Source organism: Salmo salar, chromosome ssa09 (genome assembly GCF_905237065.1).
Source record: "Salmo salar chromosome ssa09, Ssal_v3.1, whole genome shotgun sequence".
In the NCBI taxonomy this organism is placed as follows: Eukaryota; Metazoa; Chordata; class Actinopteri; order Salmoniformes; family Salmonidae; genus Salmo; species Salmo salar.
This window is the reverse complement of record NC_059450.1, coordinates 29,129,279-29,141,518: the sequence shown is the minus strand read 5'-3', so window position 1 is coordinate 29,141,518 and position 12,240 is coordinate 29,129,279. Positions and strand designations below refer to the sequence as shown.

At 41.9% G+C, this 12,240-nt stretch overlaps 1 protein-coding gene across 3 annotated transcripts in view; it reads left to right on the top strand.

Moving 5' to 3' along the window:
* Positions 1–12,240, top strand: part of LOC106611166 (sodium/potassium/calcium exchanger 4) — a 49,186-nt gene that overhangs the window by 17,290 nt on the left and 19,656 nt on the right. The window lies entirely within an intron of this gene.

Genomic DNA, 12,240 nt, shown 5'->3' with positions numbered 1-12,240 from the left:
TCAAAAACGGAGCCCAAATAGACGTTTGTTGAAAACTTCAACCAGCCACACACCTCTCATTAGGACTGTGTGTGTGTTTTTCTGGTCTACACCTATGTGATCAATCAGTTTATTCCAGTTCAAAATAAAAATGATTTATTGTATTGTAACAGCACCACTTCCAACCTAAACAGATATGTACAGTTGAAGTCGGAAGTTTAAATACACCTTAGCCGAATACATTTAAACTCAGTTTTTCACAATTCCTGACATTTATTCCTAGTAAAAATGTGCTGTTTTAGGTCAGTTAGGATCACCACTTTATTTTAAGAATGTGAAATGTCAGAATAATAGTAGAGAGAATGATTTATTTCAGCTTTTATTTCTTTCATCACATTCCCAGTGGGTCAGAAGTTTACATACACTCAATTAGTATTTGTTAGCATTGCCTTTAAATTGATTGTTTAACTTGGTTCAAACATTTCGGGTAGCCTTCCACAAGCTTCCCACAAATTGGGTGAATTTTGGCCCATTCCTCCTGACAGAGCTGGTGTAACTGAGTCAGGTTTGTAGGCCTCCTTGCTCGCACACGCTTTTTCCAGTTCTGCCCACAAATTTTGTGGAATTGAGGTCAGGGTGTTGTGATAGCCACTCCAATACTTTGTTGTCCTTAAGCCATTTTGCCACAGCTTTGGAAGTATGCTTGCGTTCATTGTCCATTTGGAAGACCCATTTTAAAAAGAAAAAATATATATTTCACCATTATTTAACCACGTAGGCCAGTTGAGAACAAGTTCTCATTTACAACTGCAACTTGGCCAAGATAAAGCAAAGCAGTGCGACGCAAACAACAACACAGAGTTACACATGGAATAAACAAACATACAGTCAATAACACAATAGAAAAACATCTATATACAGTGTGTGCAAATGAGGTAAGATTAGGGAGGTAAGGCAATAAATAGGCCGTAGTAATTAAACACTGGAGTGATAGATGTGCAGAAGATGAATGTGCAAGTAGAGATACTGGGGTGCAAAGGAGCAACATTTAAATTAAAAAAAAACAATATGGGGATGGGCTATTTACATATGGGCTATGTACAGGTGAAATGATCTGTGAGCTGCTCTGACAGCTGATGCTTAAAGTTAGTGAGGGAGATATGAGTCTCCAGCTCCAGTGTTTTAATTGGTATATTGTAGTTACTTTGCCACCATGGCCTATTTATTGCCTTACCTCCTTTATCTTACCTCATTTGCACACACCGTATATATACTTTTTCTACTGTATGTTTGTTTATTCCATGTGTAACTCTGTGTTGTTGTATGTGTCGAACTGCTTTGCTTTATCTTGGCCAGGTCGCAGTTGTAAATGAGAACTTGTTCTCAACTAGCCTACCTGGTTATATAAAGGTAAGATAAAAAAATAGATTTTTGCAATTCGTTCTAGTGATTGGCAGCAGAGAACTGGAAGGAAAGGTGGCCAAAGGAGGAATTGGCTTTGGGGGTGACCAGTGAAATATACCTGCTGGAGCGTGTGCTACGGGTGGGTGCTGCTATGGTGAACAGTGAGCTGAGATAAGGCGGGGCTTTACCTAGCAAAGACTTGTAGATTACCTGGAGCCAGTGGGTTTGGCGACGAATATGAAGCGAAAGCCAGCCAACGAGAGCATACAGGTTGCAGTGGTGGGTAGTATATGGGGCTTTGGTGACAAAACGGATGGCACTGTGGTGGACTGCATCCAAATTGCTGAATAGAATGTTGGAGGCTATTTTGTAAATTACATTGAAGTCAAGGATCAGTAGGATAGTCAGTTTTACGAGGGTATGTTTGGCAGCATGAGTGAAGTATGCTTTGTTGCGAAATAGGAAACTGATTCTAGATAACATTTTGGATTGGAGATGCTTATTGTGAGTCTGGAAGGAGAGTTTACAGTCTAGCCAGACACCTAGGTATTTGTAGTTGTTCACATATTCTAAGTCAGAACCGTCCAGAGTAGTGATGCTGGACGGGCGGGCAGGTGCGGGCAGCGATCGGTTGAAGAGCATGAATTTAGTTTCACTAGCATTAAACTTCTTATGGGCACGTGGGATTGCAGAGCGTGAAATTCAAACTACAGAATTATAAATATTTAACTTTCATAAAATCACAAGTGTAATACATCAAAATAAAGCTTAACTTCTTGTTAATCCAGCTGATGTGTTAGATTTCAAAAAGGCTTTGCGGCGAAAGCACACCATGCGATTATCTGAGGACAGCGCCCCGCATACAAAACCATGAAAAACACATTTCAACCAGGCAGGTGCGACACGAAAGTCAGAAATAGCGATATAAAAAATGCCTTACCTTTGATGATCTTCTGTTGGCACTCCAAAAGGTCCCAGTTACATCACAAATAGTCCTTTCGTTCGATAATGTCCTTCTTTATATCCATAAAAACTCAGTTTAGCTGGCGCGCTTCAGTCAATAATCCACCCAGTTTCCCTCCATCAAAATGCATCCAAAATGAATCCCAAACGTTACTAAAACTTTTCCAAGCAAGTCAAACAACGTTTATAATCAAACCTTAGGTACCCTAATACGTAAATAAACGATACAATTTAAGACGTAGAATCGTTATTGTCTTTACCGGAGAAAAATACCAAAGAACGTGCTCTCATTTAAGCGCTTGGAAGCACTACAGCCAAAATGGGAGCCACCTTGAAGAACTACAATTTCTGGCTCATATTTCTAAAAACCAGCCTGAAACTCTTTCTAAAGACTGTTGACATCTAGCCCTAGGAACTGGAATCTGGGAGGACTTTGTGTTATTATAAAAGTGACAGCCATTGAAAATAGTGGTAGGCTTGTTTTTTTTTGGGGGGGGGGTTTGTCCTCAGGGTTTCGCCTGCCATACCAGTTCTGTTATACTCACAGACATTATTTGAACAGTTTTAGAAACTTTAGAGTGTTTGCTATCCAAATCTATATGCATATCCTAGCTTCTGGGCCTGAGTAACAGGCAGTTTACTTTGGGCACCCTTTTCATCCTGACGTGAAAATACTGCCCCCTACCCAAGAGAGGTTAAGAGCAGTTGGAGACACGGAAGGAGAGTTGTATGGCAAGCTCGTCTGGAGGTTAGTTAACAGTGTCCAAAGAAGGGCCAGAAGGATACAGAATGGTGTCGTCTGCGTAGAGGTGGATCAGAGAATCACCAGCAGCAAGAGCGACATCATTGATGTATACAGAGAAAAGAGTCGGCCCGAGAATTGAACCCTGTGGCGCCCCCATAGAGACTGCCAGAGGTCCGGACAACAGGCCCTCCGATTTGACACACTGAACTCTATCTGAGAAGTAGTTGGTGAACCAGGTTGATGAATACGGCTGCACAGTATTGTCTTTTATCGATGGCGGTTATGATATCGTTTAGGACCTTGAGCGTGGCTGAGGTGCACCCATGACCAGCTCGGAAACCAGATTGCATAGCAGAGAAGGTATGGTGGGATTCGAAATGGTCAGTGATCTGTTTGATAACTTGGCTTTCGAAAACCTTAGAAAGGCAGGGTAGGATAGATATAGGTCTGTAACAGTTTGGGTCTAGAGTGTCTCCCCCTTTGAAGAGGGGGATGACCGCGGCAGCTTTCCAATCTTTGGGGATCTCAGACGATACGAAAGAGAGGTTAAACAGGTAATGGGGTTGCAACAATTGCGGCGGATCATTTTAGAAAGAGAGGCTCAGATTGTCTAGCCCAGCTGATTTGTAGGGGTCCAGATTTTGCAACTCTTTCAGATCATCAGCTATCTGGATTTGGGTGAAGGAGAAGGAGATTTGCGACCAAGTTTGAACTTCCTGACTGATGTCTTGAGATGTTGCTTCAATATATCAACATCATTTTCTTTCCTGATGATGCCATCTATTTTGTGAAGTGCACCAGTCCCTCCTGCAGCAAAGCACCCCCACAACATGATGCTGCCACCCCGTGCTTCACGGCTGGGATGGTGTTCTTCGGCTTGCAAGCATCCCCCTTTTTCCTCCAAACAAAACAATGGTCACTATGGCCGAACAGTTATATTTTTGTTTCATCAGACCAGAGGACATTTCTCCAAAAAGTACTATCTTTGTCCACATGTGCACTTGCAAACCGTAGTCTGGCTTTTTAATGGCGGTTTTGGAGCAGTGGCTTCATCCTTGCTGAGCGGCCTTTCAGGTTATGCCGACATAGGACTCGTTTTACTGTGGATATAGATACTTTTGTACCTGTTTCCTCCAGCATCTTCACAAGGTCCTTTGCTGTTGTTCTGGGATTGATTCCCACTTTTCTCACCAAATTACGTTCATCTCTAGGAGACAGAACGTGTCTCCTTCCTGAACGGTATGCCGGCTGCGTGGTTCCATGGTGTTTACACTTGCATACTATTGTTTGTACAGATGAACGTGGTACCTTCAGGCATTTGGAAATTGCTCCCAAGGATGAACCAAACTTGTGGAGGTCTTTTTTCTGAGGTCTTGGCTGATTTCTTTTGATTTTCCCATGATGTCAAGCAATGAGGCACTGAGTTTGAAGGTAGGCCTTGAAATACATCCACAGGTACACCTCCAATTGAATCAAATGATGTCAATTAGCCTATCAGAACCTTCTAAAGCCATGACATCATTTTATGGAATTTTCAAGCTGTTTAAAGGCAAAGTTAACTTACTCTATGTTAACTTCTGACCCACTGGAATTGTGATACAGTGAATTATAAGGGAAATAATCTGTCTGTAAACAATTGTTGGAAAAATTACTTGTGTCATGCACAATGTAGATGTCCTAAACGACTTTCCAAAACTATAGTTTGTTAACAAGATATTTGTGGAGTGGTTGAAAAACGAGTTTTAATGACTCCAAACTAAGTGTATGTAAACTTCCGACTTCAACTGTAAGAGTTTTTTTAATGGGGGAAAATAAACATGAATAGATATTTATATAGATTTTTCATTTGATTGTTATTTGTTGTTGTCTACATTGCATTTGTTTTAGGCACAAGGGCAATGAAATGTACTGAAATGTATGTATAGTTGCATATTTTCCTAAGCTTGGGTCCCAGGAGAAAACAGATTTTTTTGGGGGGGGGTTCCAGGCTGAAAAAGTTTAAGAACCCCTGTTTTAGGCTATCTGGCATTGGTGCATAAGCCTAAGCTTTAAGACCTAACTGTATGCACGCCAAATAGCCTACATGCCAATCATCAAATGCTTTTTGGAAAGGGCAGAAGAAGTTAATGTCGACCCACAAAGGCAAAAAGGACAATGTCAGAGTTTAATTCAATAATAGAAAAGCTGCGAAATGGAGATTTAAAAATAAAGAAAAGGGAGGACACGAAAATGTATGTTGGGGAAAAATTTGGTGAAGTGGTAAACGAGGATGATAGCAGTTTTATATGTGATGATTGTGAGGCGCAGTTAGATACTGTAACGTGTGCGCTGGGAGTCGGGAAGCAAGTTCACGGAGTGCATAATTTAATAAACAAATGAACGAAACATGAATAACGCACAGACAAGAAACAGGAACAATGACACCTGGAGAAGGAAACAAAGGGAGTGAAATATATAGGGCAGGTAACCAAGAAGTTGATGGAGTCCAGGTAAGTCTGATGACGCGCAGGTGCGCGTAACGATTCTGAAAGGTGTGCGCCATAGCGAGCAGACTGGTGACCTAGAGGCCGAAGAGGGATCACACGTAACAGATACCATCTGTAGAGGTCCTATCTTGGTCAAGATCATAAAAGCTGATAGTATTCATCCACATAAAATATGCTTACATGCCAAACTGAAATCTTATCAGAAACATGTTGGGTCAAACTGATGTAATTTGGAAATTTGGCACAGAAAATCTTTTCAGTTTTCAGGCAATTGCATTTTCTCCCCGGTCCCTAAATGTATTTGCTCCACGAAAGAAGCAGAGCTGACAGAGAAAACTTTACTAATGTCAATTAGATTTATGCATTGATTCAATTGATATATTACATTATTCTGGTGAGCCAGGGTTTATTTAGTCTTCTAGGGAAACATATAATGACAGAAGTGAAGCTGCATGTATCTAATTATATACAAGTTGACTAACAACTAAAATGTCTGAAATTATAAGCAGAAACATGCTGTATCTAAATCAGGCCCAAAATAATCCTGCAAACCCTGTCAAAAAATAGTTCAGCTGTCTCTGACTGTAGCCTACAGTACATTTTCTATATTAGCGGGTTAGGTTCCGGTGCGTGCCTCAGATTTTAAATGTATCAAATATAGTCGAGTGATTGCAGATGGGTTGTTAGCAATTGCGGGCGGGTACAGGTGAACAAACAACTGACCCGCGCACCACGAGTAGATATGTATGGGGGTACGGTGACTAGGCATTAGGATATGTAATAAACAGTAGCAGCAGTGTAAATTATGATTGTATGTGAGTGCGTGTGCATGTGTGTAGTCAGTATACATGTGTGTGCATGTTATGTGTGTGCGTGAGTGTGTAGAGACCTGTGAGTGTGCATAGAGACAGTGCCAAAATCTAACTCAAATAGTCCTTGTAGCCATTCTGTTAGCTATTTAGTAGTCTTATGGCTCAGGGATAGAAGCTGTTCAGGAGTCTGTTGGTGTCAGACTTGATACACCGGTACTGCTTGCTGAGTGGAGGCAGAGAGAACAGTCTATGGCTTTGATGGCTAGAGTCTTTAACGATTTTCCATGCCTTCCTTTCACACCGCCTGACATAGAGATGCTGGATGGTAGGGAGCTTGGCCCCAGTGATGTACTGGGCTGTCTGCACCACCCTCTGTAGCGCCATGCGATTGAGGGCGGTGTAGTTGCCATACCAAGCAGTGATGCAGCCCGTAAAGATGTTGTCAGTGGTGTAGCTGTAGAACTATTTGAGGATTTGAGAGCCCATACCAAACCTTTTCAACTTCCTGAGGGGGAAGAGGCGCTGTCGCACCTTCTTCACGACTGTGCATGTCTGAGTGGACCATTTTAAGTCCTTAGCGATTGGACACCAAGCTCTTGAACCCGCTCCATTATAGCCCTGTGGATGTGGCTGCAGTGTACTCCCTGTTCACCCGTTTGATACAGATGATGACTTTTCTCTGTCTCTGCACATGCTTAGTTAACCAAGCATAGTACATGTAATCAAACAGCCACTATGACGTTGTAATGTAGATTTGACCTGCAAAAAATGTATGTGTGCCAGCCATGGGTGTCTCTCCCTCTCTGTCTCTCTCTGTCTCTCTCTTTCTAGCTGCCTAGTTATTTGTTAGAGAAATGAAGAAATTCGGTAACAGTGAACTTCACCCACAGGGCCATTTCCATGACTCTGCTGGTGGAGGGTAGCTGTTTGCTTGAATGAAAAAATTATGAAGGCCAGGGCCAGTGGGGGAAGTTGATTCAGTACACTCTTTATAGACACTCAGACACACACAAACAGAGAGCTCTCAGGACAAACGCACTGTGTCCAAACCTAACTTCTGGATTGCATGTCTGTCTCTTCACATTTGTTGTTGTGAGACATGACACTAGCTGAATGCGCTGGCTGGCTTTTGTTTACTGCCGAGAGAGTAATGGTGTTGTCTTCAATTATTGATCACTGCTGGTTGGGTTCCTCAAACAGGCTTTTAAGAGAGCACCTGTCAGGACAGGAGAATCCTGGAGGATCCTGGGTAGAAGGACTGCGGCAGAGAAGCATCACCCATTAGGGGAGGAAACATCCATGACACTCCACAAACATTTGGCTGACCCTGGTCCATGGTCCCCGATCGGTCACAGTGTTGTTAGGGTGGGAGTCTTCCTATGGCACATTTCATGTCCAGTCAGATTTGACACAGCTGTCATGACGTTGGCCTGTGGATAAGGTTTATGACCCCCCCCCCCCATAAATACCTTTCTCCCTTCCCCTCTCTTTCTGACCCTACTGAAGGACTGCTGTCCTGAAGGACTGCTGTCCTGTTAAATATAGAGAGTCTGGGAACAACAAACAAATGGGGAAAGGAACCATATTTTGGTAATAAAACCAGTTGGAAATATGCTTTGGAACGTAATGAGTATGGATGTCAGTTCGGTTGTCATCTGAGACATTATGACTGATGACAGGACGACATAAACTCTACCTGGGAAAGTATACACCCTCTAGTTATCAGAGTAACATGGAATTCTTATGCAATTGAAATGTTTGATATTGAAATTGTTGGTTAGGAGATTAAATGTAATTTTAGCTTCCAAATGAGAGAATTGGGTTTTCATAAGGAAAGTGCCCTGCTTGATCAGTGGCCCACGCCTGTGAAGAGACAGGGGTTATAAACGATGAAACACATCCTTCCCCCTCTCCACTATATAAGCCTTTGACGAAAAGATAACCACATGTTCCAGTACGTGAGGTCTGCAGCCTCTACGTTAGAAGGACACACATGTCAAGTACAGAACTAAGCCAACCTCGGCGTGAGCTTTGGTGGCGAATGGTATGAACTTTGAGCTTATTCACTACAGAAGTGATACTTCCTAGCCGTTGAGTTAGCAGCGGCCGCTGTAGACGTGGGCTAGGAAAGGATGGACGACGGATCCAGTCTAACAGACAGACGAAGATACCACCACGTATCCAATTTACCACCAGAGACATTCTTCCGAGGACAGGAAGATCTGTTGGCCAACCCGGCCAGCATCTATGACCAATCTACCGAAGCGCAGCTCAGAGTAAATATTTATTGCATTTTCCTTTTCCAAATGGGCGGTCATTTAGAATGCATAAGATAATGTATTTACGATAGCATAGCTGCTGTTTCTTTGTTCCTAAGTCTTCCCGCTCTTTCATTCAAGCCCAACCCCCTTTCCTTTGTGTAACCAGCCATCATACAGGTTCCGTCCACCGGGACGTTTTCTGTATGACATCATTTGTATTCTGTGTATTTGTAATTCTGTTTGATTAGTTTATTTAGCAAATAAATAATTAAACCCAATTTTGTATTGCTGATTCAACTTGTTAGCCAGGGTTCGTGAAGATAACCAAGAATTTACAACTTTCATTATGAGACTGAAAATAAGATAAGGGTTAATATTGACTGCTATCGATGTAAAATATTACTAAGTATTTTAAGAGTTTATTCGGAATATAACGGCTCTATAAACGTTCTTCCGTGGTGCCCCGACTTTCTAGTTAATTACATTTACATGATTAGCTTAATCAGGTAATATTAATTACAGAGAAAGAATTTTATAGGTTAGCATGTCATATCACTTAATCTGGCATAGCCAAAGACACGACACAGCAGTGAACCAAAGACAGATTGCTCTGTGCTATTTTTGGGGGTTAGTGTTATGTGTGTCTTGATTAACAATGTGTAAACCAAAGATCTACAATTTGTTAACAAAAATTACAAGAGCAAAGGTTTAAAAACCCCAAACTGATATCAATGCATTAGGCTATTATACAAACGCTTAACTTATTAACCAATACATTTATAATGAATGTGTTTAGTTACAGTATATACTCTAGTCTATATGGGGACTCAAAACTGCCTCACTCTTTCGCTAGCTCATGTAACAATTGTAAACATACTGTATCAAAATGCAGACTCCAAATTGAATGAGTTGTCAGGTTGAATTGTTTAATCAAGGCTAGCAGACAAGGCTAGTGGTGTGACAGTGACAGACTGCGTGAGCGCTATGTGGACTGGAGCAGGAGACTGCTGATGACGCTACGCTGTATCTAGCTGACAGCTCAGATAGATGCTCTCCCGTCTCCTTCCCTTCCTCTCTTCCCCTCCTCTCCTCTCGTCCCTTCCTCTCTTACCCTCCTCTTTTCCCTTCCTCTCCTCTCTTCCCTTCCTCTTTTCCCTTCCCAGGGGGTGACCTTGAGGCCTGTCCTCTGTTATGGAGGAGGGTGGGGGAGGGTATCGGCTGCTGAGGGCCTGCTGGATATCTGATCATGGCTACAGTGTCCCCACCATTTGATATGCCTCTGGGAGGGAAGTTGCTAGTACTACTACTGCTGCTACGTCTGCTATTCTCCGTGCTAGAGAATACTACTGTACTGTTGATAATAATGTCAATATATGCAGCTATTCATGCCCTTATTGAGTGCACCCGTTTGCTATTTGATTCTTTTCTGTTGCATTTTCAGTCGGTGTTATCTACGACTTGATAATAACAGATATATTAATTTGCTACTATTTTGATTTAAAGGGAATGTAATCAGCCTAGATTGATTTGGTGAGAGAGAAAGACGTCTGATCATTAGTTGTGTATTTTTACTCTGTGTTGTTGGATTGGAATCGGAGTACATACACACGTCTCCCTTCTGTATCCCTTGTGGGTATCTTATGTCTAGTGGGCTTCTGTCCAACCTCCAGAGAGAGATGCAACTGGATGACGTGGTGGGGGGGGGGGGAGAGACAGAGAGAGTGGTGACAGAATGCAATGACATCATTAGTTGGAGAGGTTGCAGATGGACACATGGATCTCGCTGTGTCTCTGGAGACGGGGTACTGAGTAGGCCGCTGATCTGATCCAGGAACAGATGGACCGTTTGGGCAACAGAGCCTAACCCACCACAGCTTACCATTCCTGAGGGAGATCACCCTGTGGTGAAGCATGGCTCTCACCCACTTAGATTTAGAGGCAGGACTGAGATTCACCTACACAGATCGAGAGGTAGGACTGAGACTCACCCACATTAGAGTTCGACCGATTATGATTTTTCAACGCCGGTGCCGATTATTGGAGGACCAAAAAAGCCGATACCGATTAAACAGCCGATTTTTAAAAAAAATTGTATTTTTATTTGTAATAATGACAATTACAACAATACTGAATGAACACTTATTTTAACTTAATATAATACATCAATAAAATCAATTTAGCCTCAAATAAATAATGAAACATGTTCAATTTGGTTTAAATAATGCAAAAACAAAGTGTTGGAGAAGAAAGTAAAAGTGCATTATGTGCCATGTAAGAAAGCTAACATTTAAGTTCCTTGCTCAGAACATGAGAACATATGAAAGCTGGGTCTTCAATATTCCCAGGTAAGAAGTTTTAGGTTGTAGTTATTATAGGAATTATAGGACTATTTCTCTCTATACGATTTGTATTTCATATACCTTTGACTATTGGATGTTCTTATAGGCACTTTAGTATTGCCAGTGTAACAGTATAGCTTCCGTCCCTCTCCTCGCTCCGACCTGGGCTCAAACCAGGAACACATCGACAACAGCCGCCCTCAAAGCAGCGTTACCCATGTAGAGCAAGGGAAACAACTACTCCAAGTCTCAGAGCGAGTGACGTTTGAAACGCTATTAGCGCGCACCCGCTAACTAGCTAGCCATTTCATATCGGTTACACCAGCCTAATCTTGGGAGTTGATAGGCTTGAAGTCATAAACAGCGCAATGCATTGCGAAGAGCTGCTGGCAAAATGCACGAAAGTGCTGTTTTGAATGAATGCTTACGAGCCTGCTGGTGCCTACCATCGCTCAGTCAGACTGCTCTATCAAATCATAGACTTAATTATAACATAATAACACACAGAAACATGAGCCTTAGGTCATTAATGTGGTCGAATCCGGAAACTATCACGTTTATTCTTTCAGTGAAATACGGAACCGTTCCATATTTTATCTAACGGGTGGCATCCATAAGTCTAAATATTCCTGTTACATTGCACAACCTTCAATGTTATGTCATAATTACGTAAAATTCTGGCAAATTAGTTCGCAACGAGCCAGGCGGCCCAAACTGTTGCATATACCCTGACTCTGCGTGCAATGAACGGAAGCGAAGTGACACAATTTCACCTGGTTAATATTGCCTGCTAACCTGGATTTCTTTTAGCTAAATATGCAGGTTTAAAAATATATACTTCTGTGTATTGATTTTAAGAAAGGCATTGATGTTTATGGTTAGGTACAGTCGTGCAACGATTGTGCTTTTTTTGCAAATGCGCTTTTGTTAAATCATCCCCCGTTTGGTGAAGTTGGCTGTCTTTGTTAGGAAGAAATAGTATTCACACAGTTCGCAACGAGCCAGGCGGCCCAAACTGCTGCATATACCCTGACTCTGTTGCAGAGGTGACACATTTTCCCTAGTTAAAATAAATTCATGTTAGCAGGCAATATTAACTAAATATGCAGGTTTAAAAATATATACTTGTGTATTGATTTTAAGAGAGACATTGATGTTTATGGTTAGGTACAAGTTGGAGCAACGACAGTCCTTTTTCGCGAATGCGCACCGCATCGATTATATGCAACGCAGGACAGGCTAGATAAACTA